This window comes from Loxodonta africana, chromosome 24, assembly GCF_030014295.1.
Source record: "Loxodonta africana isolate mLoxAfr1 chromosome 24, mLoxAfr1.hap2, whole genome shotgun sequence".
Taxonomy (NCBI): Eukaryota; Metazoa; Chordata; class Mammalia; order Proboscidea; family Elephantidae; genus Loxodonta; species Loxodonta africana.
Genome location: NC_087365.1, coordinates 40194069 through 40204965, shown reverse-complemented (window position 1 = coordinate 40204965; position 10897 = coordinate 40194069). Strand labels below are relative to the sequence as shown.

Genomic DNA, 10897 nt, shown 5'->3' with positions numbered 1-10897 from the left:
GGACGGAGCGTGACTTTGCGTAAGGCAGCTCCTTTCAGCTGGGTTAATCCTGGAAGGGACCGTGGGGACATTGACCATGGGAGTCTGCACTGAGGAGTAGGTTCCAGAGTGGCAGGGGTATTTTTCCAGAGTTATCAAAAAGGTGGTTCAGTAGAGAAGCCAAAGGTTGATTGGAGTTGGGAGAAAAGACCAAATGTTAGTGCTAAGGGGCATGGCAAAACCATAAACAGGGCAGTGAATCCAGAGGAAATCTGGTTGTGCAGGTAAGTGGTCAGGTGAATGGTTCAGGACAGAGGCTGAGGACAAAGGTGCGAAAAGAATGAGTGAGGCCCTCAACGCACCAAAGGACGATGCCTTCTGCACAGTGCGGAAGCCTTTTCAAGTTGGATGGAGGTTAATCTTCCCACCAAAAAGACTGGGGTCACTAAGCCCCTCCTTATGATGATAGCTCAGCGGGGAGACATATTGAACGGATAGAGAGAAAGAAGGAGAGAGACCCCATTCCTGGGTGAAAGGAACTGGAGTCAGGTCCTGTTCAGTGTCTGATGGGAGAGACGGATCTTCTTGGTTCTTCTTCCATTGAGAATAGAAATAACTGGAGCCACAGAGATAGTGGTGAAGACTCTCCTAAGAGGGGAATAATGGTGATAGCAGCTGAGAGACTGAAAATTTTTGAAGCTGGAGTTAAAAACGCTGATACAAAGCAGAGCTTGTTCCCAGGCAACAGGGTGGGGTGAGATACCTACCAAGGAACACAGATCCTGAACCCTTGTGATGGGAAACAAAAGTCAGAAAAGTCCTGAACTGGGGTGGGAACCTGGAGACTCAGACTTCTTCTATCGTCTACTCGTCATGAGTTCATCAGTTTCTTGGCAAGGAACAATTAAACTATTACATGTTGCTGTAACAAAAAAAATTAGTATAGCACGCTTACAAAAAATACCTCGTGGGGGGAGGTAGTGGTTGGCAAATAAACGTAGAAGGTGCGTCGTATTTTTGTAAAATATGATAAAACAGAAACACTCTGTGTGTTTACTAAAGTTGTAGCATTTCTGATCCAACTGGTTGGTAAACTGCATGGAGATTTCATTCAGGATGAGTTCCAACATTCCATTGCTGTTCATATAAAGTTTTAAATTAAAGAACCCCTCTAGGCAGTGCTATAGATTAACATTTCCCAAAGGTTTTCTCCCCAGTAGAACGCTAACTCTGTAGGGGTGTTAATAGGTGCTGTGAGGGAAAAAAGTTCTGTGGTTAAATAAGTGGGGAACATAACGGATTTCAATTTATTGCAGTATTGCTCAGAACCTTTAACATGCTAATATGCATTGGGATCCCCACTTATGGGATCATGTGGTCTTTTTTCCTAGAACATGCTGTAGGATTCTGTTCTGTTGTCCCCTCTTTGGGGAGGTGGACATCCACATTGAGTAGACCCCTGCTGACAGACGCTGGTGTCCAGCGTGGACAGATCAAATCAATAGCTCTGTTTTGAAAATGGGCCAGAGCCAGCTCATTCCTGTCCGGGTGCAACCCCAGTTGAACTAGAATGGAGGCTTGTCTAGGGTGCTGTGGGAATACAGAGGAGGGTGATTAACTCTCCTGGGGGAAGTCAGAGAAGGCCAACTCTCAGGGTCATGTTTTTTCTGGGTATTGAAGGACGGGTAAGAGTGTGTATAGCAAATGAGAGTGTGAAAGAGCATTACAGACACAGAAAACAGCAAGTGCAAAGGTCCTGAGGTGTGAAAAAGCATGATGTGTTTGGGGAGAGGTGAGAAATTCAGTGTGCTTGGAGAGGAGTGTGCTAGGGGTGGCTTTTAAGGAGATGAAGGTGAGAATAGGCTTGTTAAACTGTGAAGGGCCTTGGGCGTCAGGCCAAGGGGTTTGATTCTTGGGCAAGAGGAGTCAACAGAGGGTTTTAAAAAATTATTAATCAATTAGACTATACATGCACTGCAGCACAAATCAAACGTTTGTTGTTGTTGAGCCGACTCTGACTAATGGAAAACTCATGTACAACAGAACAGAACGTTGCCCGGTCCTGCACCATCTTTGGGATCTTTGAGTCCATTGTTGTGGCTATTGTGCCAATCTACCTCATTGAGGGTTTCTCTCATTTTCATTGGTCCTTGACTTTGCCAAACATGAAGTTCTTTGTAGAGACTGGTCTTTCCTGATAACGTGCCCAAAGTAAGGGAGTCAGATTCTTCACATCCTCGCTTCTAAAGAACATTCTGGTTGTACTTCTTCTAAGATTAAAGGTGAACAAGGTAAACAGTGAGCAATGAGCCTCCTTCCCTCTCTGTTCCTAGCCCCAAGAGCCCCTTACCCTCTACAGAATCAGATACTGTCATCCTTCCAGAGGGATCTTTTGCATGTACAAGCATAGATGTATATATCCTTTAAAAACCCACAAATGACAGCATTCTAAACACACTGTTCAGCACTTCGCTTTTTTCACTTAACAATATATCTTAGAGATTGTTTCACATCCCTACATAAAGAGCTGCCTCATTCTTTTTTTAACAGCCATAAAGATTTCCATTGTATGAATGTATTGTGATTTATTTAAGCAGTCCCCTCTTGATGGACATTAAGGCTGTCTCCAATCTTCTGTTATTACAAGCCATGCTGCAGTGAATAGCCTTGTATATCCAACTTTGCATATATATATGCAGCTATGTCTGAAGAATACATTCTAGAACAGTGGAATTTATGGGCCAATGGTATGTGCATTAAACATTTTGATACAGAGTGCCAAATTGCCATTCATGGGGACTGTGTCAATTGACACTCCTACCAGACTTTGAGAGTGCTGGCTTCTCCATACTCTTGCCAACACAGGCTGTGATCAAACACTTGATTATTGTCAGTCTGATAGGTAGAAAAAAGAGTATCTCATTGGAGTTCAAATTTGCATTTCTTTTTGATTAAGACTAAGATTGAACATCTTTTTGTATGTTTGAAGGCTATTTAAATTTCCTGATCTGTGGACTGCCTGTTCACAACCCTTGCCCATTTTTTATTGGATTGTTGGCCTTTTTTCCTTACTGAATTGTTAGAACTCTAGTATAGTGGCCATAACTCTTGCCTGTTGTTTAATTTTCTCATGCCCATGGCTCATTCTGTAGGTGTCCATCCCTGGAGATGCAGCGTGTATATACAAATATTCTTTGTTTGAGATGAGGTGGCCAGGAATTGGTGGAGGTTAGGAGAATGGGGACTCTGGTGAGCTCTTCTATTGGACATAACTAATGGGATGGGGCACTTGTACTCCTTGGCAGAGAAGCAGACCATTCTGGAAGCTTCTGATTACAGTGGGGTTGGCTCTTCCTGATCTCTGTCAGATCTCTTCTTTTCTCCCTGATTTGATACCACTTTCCCTCCTTACACTCTGGAGTCCTCTTTGCTCAGCTTCCCCTTTCCTAATATTAGCACAGGCACAGCCCTGCCCCCATCACAAGCAGTGATTATATAGCAAATTAACCACAAGCTGTTCTGTTCTTGTCCAGTGGCAGTTGGGGAGATGTTACTCTTGAGTAATGACTTGTATAGTCGATGCTCTCATCTGTAATTTGCATATGCAATAAATGCAGAAATAAAAACTTGATCCATATGAAAAAGGGACCAAGTGGAAAGGGCGGGGGTGGGGGAAGAAATCATGAATTTTGTGGACTGCGTCTTACAGTCTGGCTTCAATTTCCTCTTGAGTAATACAGTCATTGCCTACATTTAATTGATGGCTGTGTTTGGCTAAAGGATGGAGGCAGGCAGAGGGAGAGTCAGAGAGCAGAATCCTGACTCCTCAAAATGTGTCTTTGAGAATGGGGCAATTATTCTCTAAGCCTCAGCTTCCTCATCTATAAAATGGGGGTGATAATACCTATCTCCAGCAAGGTGTTAAAGAGCCTGGATTCTGGAACATGGTAAATCCATAGTAAACATTACTTTTCTTTCCTCCTTGCTTCTTTCCTTCTCTTCTTGTCTCCCCTTCCTTCTCTCTTTTTCTCTTCCCTCCTCCTTCCCTTTCTACTCCCTCTTTTCCTACCTCCGTTCCATCCATCCTTCCTTCCATTATCATCCCATTCTCACCATGTTTGATATAAAGGGATATATCAGGTAGGGATTTTTTTTTATTAAGCTTTTTATTTTGGGATAATTACAGATTCACACACAAGTAAAAATTTTGCTGAAGATCATTCAAAAGCAATCGCAGCACTACATCAACAGGGAACTGCCAGAAATTCAAGCCAGATTCAGAAGAGGACATGGAATGAGGGATATCATTGCTGATGTCAGATGTATCGTGACTGAAAGCAGAGAATACCAGAAAGATGTTTACCTGTGTTTTATTGACTATGCTAAGGCATTCACTTGTGTGGATCATAACAAATTATGGATAACATTTCAAAGAATGGTAATTCCAGAACACCTAACTGTGCTAATGAGGAAACTGTACATAGACCACGAAGCAGTTGTTTTAACTGAACAAGAGAATACTGCACGGTTTAAAATCAGGAAAGGTGTGTGTCAGGGTATATCCTTTCACCGTACCTATTCAATCTGTATCCTGAACAAATAATGCAAGAAACTGGACGACACAGCATCAGAATTGGAAGAAGACTCGTTTATAGCCTGTGATATATAGATGACACACTTTGCTTGCTGAAAGTGAAGAGGGCTTGAAGCACTTAATGATGAAAATCAAAGACCACAGCCTTCAGTATGGATTACACCTCAACCTAAAGAAAACAAAAATCCCCACAGCTGGACCAATTAGCAACATCACGGTAAATGGAGAAAAGATTGAAGTTATCAAAGATTTCATTTTACTTGGATCCACAATCAATGCCCACGGAAGAAGCAGTCAAGAAATCAAAGGACGTATTGCACTGGCCAAATCTGCTGCAAAAGACCTCTTTAAAGTGTTAAAAAGCAAAGATATCACTTTGAGGAGGACTAAGATGTGCCTGACCCAAGCCATGGTATTTTCAACTGCCTCATATGCATGCGAAAGCTGGACAATAAATGAGGAAGACTGAAGAAAAACTGATGCCTTCGAATTATGGTGTTGGCAAACAATATTGAATATATCATGGACTGCCAAAAGACCAAACAAATCTGCCTTGGGAGAAGTACAGCCAGAATGCTCCTTAGAAACAAAGATGGTGAGACTTTGTTTTGCATACCTTGGTCATGTTATCAGGAGAGACCAGTCCCTGGAGAAAGACATCATGCTTATTAAGGTAGAGGGTCAGCAAAAAAGAGGAAGACCTTCAGCGAGATTGATTGACACAGTGGTTGCAACAATGGGCTCAAGCATAACAACGATTGTGAAGTTGGTGAAGGACCAGGTGGTGTTTCGTTCTGTTCTACATAGAGTCACTATGAGTTGGAAAAAACTAGACGGCACCTAACAACAATGACTAACGATGTTGAACATCTTTTCATGTGCTTATTTGCTACTTGTATGTCTTCTTAAGTGAAATGTCTCTTCGTGTCTTTTGTCCATGTTAATTGTATATATATATTTTTATTGTTGAGTTTTTTTGAGCTGCCTTTTTTTGTGTGTGAAATAACAGCTTTATTGAGACATAATTTACATACCATAAAGTTCACCAGTAATCAGTTGCAGCCCAGTTGATTCTGACTCATGGCGACCCGTGTGCGTCAGAGTAGAACTGTGTTCCATGGGGTTTTCTTTTCTTTAAATAATATTTTATTGTGTTTTTGGTGAAGGTTTACACAGCAGTTTAGGTTCCCGTTCAACAATTTCTGCACAAACTTTTCAGTGACATTGTTTACATTCTCCACAGTGCATGAACATTCTCAATATTTCTGTTCTGATTGTTCTGTTCTCCACAGGATTTTTAGTAGTTGAATTTTTGGAAATAGATCATGAGATCTTCTGAGGTGTCTCTGGGTGGACTCAAATCTCCAACTTTTCAGTTAGCAGCCAAATGAATTAACCGTTTGGACCACCCAGGGAGTCCTCACCCTTGTAAAGTATAAAATATAGTGGTTTTTAGTATATTCACGAAGTGCACTCATCACCACTGTCTAATTCCAGAACATTTTCATCACCCTGCCCCCCCAATAAAGCTCATACACATTAGCAGTCGATCCCCATTCTCCACCCCTGCCCTCGGGCCCTGGCAACCACTATTTTTGATCTTTATGGATTTGGCTATTCTGGACATTCCATATAAAAGAATCATATAATATATGATGTTTTGTGTCTTACTTCTTTCACTTAGCATAATGTTTTCACGTTTCATCCATGTTGTAGCATGTTTCAGAATTTTATTTCTTTTTATGGCCAAATAATATTCTACTTTTTCAGTATACCATGTATTGTTTCTCAGTTAATCAGTTGATGGACATTTGGGTTGTTTCCACTTTTTGGCTATTATGAATAATGCTGCTATAAACATTTGTGTGCAAGTATTTGTGTGAACATATTTCTAATTCCTTTGTGTGTATACCTAGGAATGAATTGTTGAGTCTTATGGTAACTCTGTTAAATTTTTTAGGAACAGCCAGAGTATTTTCTGAAGCTGCTACACCATTTACATTTCCACCAGCAATGTATGAGGATTCCAATATCTCCTCATCTTTGTCCACATTTTTTATTGTCTGTCTTTCTATTATAGCCATCTTAGTGGGTGTGAAGTGGTATCTCTTTATAGTTTTTATTTGTATTTCTCTAATGACTAATGATGTTGAGCATCTTTTCATGTGCTTATTGGCCACTTATTTATCTTTGGAGAAATATCCATTCAATTTTTTTGCCCATTTTTAAATTGGGTTATTTGTCTTTTTATTGTTGATTGGTAAGAATTCTTTATATATTCCAGATAAAAGCCCCTTATCAGATATATGATTAGAAAATATTTTCTCCCATTCTGTGGGCTGTCTTTCCACATTCTTGGTAGTCTCTTTTAATGCATGAAAGTTTTTAATTTTGATGCAGTCCAATTTATCTATGTTTTCTTTTGTCACTAGTGCTTTTGGTGTTATCACTAGAAACCGTCCCCTAATTCACGAACATACAGATTTTATCTTATGCTGTCTTCTAAGAATTTTTATTGTTTGAGCTCCCACATTTTTGTTTCTGATCCATTTTGAGTTACATTTTTAATGGTGTGAGGTAGGGCTTCAACTTCATTCTTTTACATCCAGCTGTCCCAGCACAATTTTATGAAAAGATAAATCTTTCCCCGTTGAATTGTTTTGGAACTCTTGTTGAAAAAAACTGACTGTAAATATAAGAGCTTATTCCTAGATTTTGAATTCTATTCTTCTGGTCTATTTTTCTATCCTTATAGTAACACAATGTCCTGATTACTGTTGCTTCGCAGTGAGTTTTGAAATCAGGAAGTGTAAGTCCTCCAATTTTGTTCTTCTTTTTAAAAATTGTTTTGGCTATTCTGGGTCTGTTGCATTTCCCTATGTATTTTAGGGTCAGCTTGTTAATTTCTTCAAAAAAGGCAACTGAAATTTTAATACGGTTTGTATAAATCAATTTGAGAAATATTGTCCTTTTAACAATATGAAGTCTTACTATCCATGAATATTGAATATCCTTACATTTATTTAGGTCTTCTTTAACTTCTTTCAATGATGTTTTATAGTTTTCAGTACATGAGTCTTGCATTTCTTTCGTTAAATTTATTCCTATGTATTTTATCCTTTTTGATGCTATTGTAAATTTTTTTCTTAATTTCATTTTTGGGTTGTTCATTATTAGTGTATAGAAGTACAATTGATTTTTATATCTTGATCTTATATCCTACAAGTTGCCAAATTTGTTTATCAGTTACGTAGTTTTTTAGTGGATTTCTTAGGATTTTCTATATATGCAATCATGTCATCTGCAAAGAGAGATAGTTTCACTTTTTTCTTTCCAATCTGGATACCCTTTTTTTTTTTTTTTTTGCCTAATTGCTCTGGCTAGAACCTCTGGTACAATATTGAATAGAAGAATATAAAAGAACTTCCTCAATCTAATAAAGGTCATTTACAAAAATACAGCTAACATCATACTTAATGGTGAAAGACTGGGTGCTTTCCCCCTAAGATCAGGAACAAGACAAGAATGTCTGCTCTTGCCACTTCTAAGGGAGCACACCAATGCACATTTCCAACAACAATCTGTAAGTGTCTGCTTCCTTGTACTCTCATAGACGGCATGTAATTAAACATTTTGATCTTTGTCCCTCTGATAGGTTAAAAAGTGTCCTCTATTTGTGGTATTAATTTGTATCTGAGTAAGGATGACCAGTTTTTCAGGTGCTTAAAAATCATTTGTATTTTTTTTCTGGGAATTTTTTGCCTATGGCTTTTGACCAGATTTTCTATTTTTTTCCCCCTTTATTGATTTGTAAAAACCTCTTTATATATTGGAGAAATTAGTCCTCTGTCCATTTTATACTGCAAGTATTTTTCTTCAAGTTTGTCACTCTTTTTTTTTTGTTTGTCCTGCAGAGAGTTAATTTTTTTTTTAAATATAGGCAAATCTCTGAATCTTTTCTTTTATTCAGTAGCTTCTGGATCTTGTGTCCTCCTGATAATAAGTCCAAAGTACATGAGATGAAGTCTCACCACCCATATTCAATATTCTTTGCCAACGTCATAATTCGAAGGTATCAATTCTTCTTTGGTCTTCCTTATTCATTGTCCAGCTTTTGCATGCATATGAGGCGACTGAAAATATCATGGCTTGGGTCAGGCATACCTTAGGTCCTCAAAGTGACATCTTTGCTTTTTATCACTTTAAAGAGGTCTTTTACAGAGGATTTGCCCAATGCAATACATCCTTTAATTTCTTGACTGCTGCTTCCATGGGCATTGATTGTGGATCCAAGTAAAATGAAATCCTTGAAAACTTCAGTCTTTCCTCTGTTTATCATGATCTTACTTATTGGTCCATTTGTGAGGGTTTTTTCTTTCTTTATGTTCAGGTGTAATCCACACTGAAGGCTGTAGTCTTTGATCTTCATCAGTAAGTACTTCAAGTCCTCTTCACTTTCATTAAGTAAGGTTGTGTCATCTGCGTGTTAATGAGTCTTCCTCCAATCCTGATGCTGCATTCTTCTTCATATAGTCCAGCTTCTTGGATTATCATTCAGCATACAGATTGAATAAGTATGGTGAAAGGATACAACCCTGATGCACACCTTTCCTGATTTTAAACTATACAGTATCCCCTCGTTCTGTTTAAACCACTGCCTCTTGATCTATGTACAGGAGCGCAATTAAGTGTTTCTAAAAATCACTTGAGTCCACTTAGAAATCTCAGGCCGTCAGCGTGGAGTCCTCTAAGACCCGGAGGTGAGACTTACCCCACTGTTTCTTTGCAGAGACATTCTGGGCAAGTAAGCAAGGGGGAGGTTGCAGTGAAGTTTTTCTATGTTTTAATCTTAGATCAAGTAGAACTGTCAGAAAATGGTGTGGGAGGATGATACTGTTTAGAACTTTGCAGAATTTCTCCCATATAGTTGTATTGTAAGGTTATGTCCTTGATTCCTTCTATGGATGCTTTGAGAAATGGCCTTATGGAAACCTGGCTGTATCATCTGAAGGACTGTTTTGAGAGCATTACTTAACACAGTGGTTCTCAACTGTAGTTTTCTATTTTTATTATCATTTTTACTTTGTTTTGAAAAAACTTGCATGATCTATTTGCATGACAGTCCACAATAAAATTTTAGTTAAAAAAGACACAAAACAGAAGATAAACTCCTGGCCACATAAATAAAAATAAGCACTAAAAACGGAATGCATCTTTACTATTATGCCACTTAAAAAATCTGGCCTGAGGAGTGGGTACCTTGCAGTGCATCATGTCTGAAAGGCTCTTGGGGATGCTGCTTCAACGAGAGGATGCTGCCCACTGGTGGGGTTGCCAGATAAAGGACAGGCTGCCCATTTAAACTTGAATTTCAGATCAACAATGAATAATTATTTGGTATAAGCATGACCCAAATATTGCATGGGATGCACTTATACTAAAATATTACTTGTTGTTTATCTGAAAATTCAGATTTAACTGGGCATACTGTATTTTTATTTGCTAAATCTAGCAACCCTACCCCAGGGGACATTTGATAGTATCTGGAGATATTTTTGGTTGTCACAACTTGGGGGGTGGGCTGCTACTGGCACCTCATGGGTAGAGGCCAGGGATGATGCTAAATATCCTACAATGCACAGGATAGCCTCCACAACAAAGAATCATCTAGCCCTAAATATCAATAGTCCTGGGGTTGAGAAACCCTGGTTTATCACATTTCTCACAGTCTCTAAGGACTCTCTAGAACAAAACTTCCTTTAGAACCAAGTTTGAAGAAACCTGAAGATTCCCTTGAACAACCGGTTTTTAAAAATTATTTTTCTTTTATTAATGATGGCATGAACTAAGTAACTGTTTTTATTTCCCTTTTCACTTCTACTATCAGGAAACTCACGCCAAACTAAAGACCCAACATAAAGACTGTATGGGATTTTACATGTTGCATATAATATTTTTTTTTTTTTCCTTTTGGTTTGACATTCTAGCCTTACTTGCATTTCTCTGGTCTTAATTCTTATTCTTTATTCATTTTTCACCATTTACAATAAATCACTCAAATCCCTGTGGGACAAGGCGGTACACACACACGTGAGCGCGCGCGCACACACACACACTCGTATAAGTATATAAATACGGAGTTCATCAAACATTTGTCAAGGTCGTATACTGTGTCCATGGGAGCCAGGTAGAAAATGAGAGCTGCCCGGTCCCTTCCCCAGTATCCTCCAGGTATTAGGAAACATCTTTGCTCTCTGATTTTCTTTGACTTCACCTTCAGATCCAGGTCCAGAGTTAGTTACCAAGAGACTGGGCTTTGGTCTC

General features: G+C 39.0%; 1 long non-coding RNA gene across 1 annotated transcript in view; it reads left to right on the top strand.

The window, feature by feature from the left end:
- Window positions 1-1281: 1281 nt before the first annotated feature.
- The window catches only part of LOC135228611 (uncharacterized), a 49381-nt gene continuing 39765 nt past the window's right edge, over window positions 1282-10897 (top strand). The window contains exons 1-2 of the long non-coding RNA XR_010319281.1: window positions 1282-8156; window positions 8964-9004. This is a non-coding gene — a long non-coding RNA (uncharacterized LOC135228611). The remainder of the gene's footprint in view (window positions 8157-8963; window positions 9005-10897) is intronic.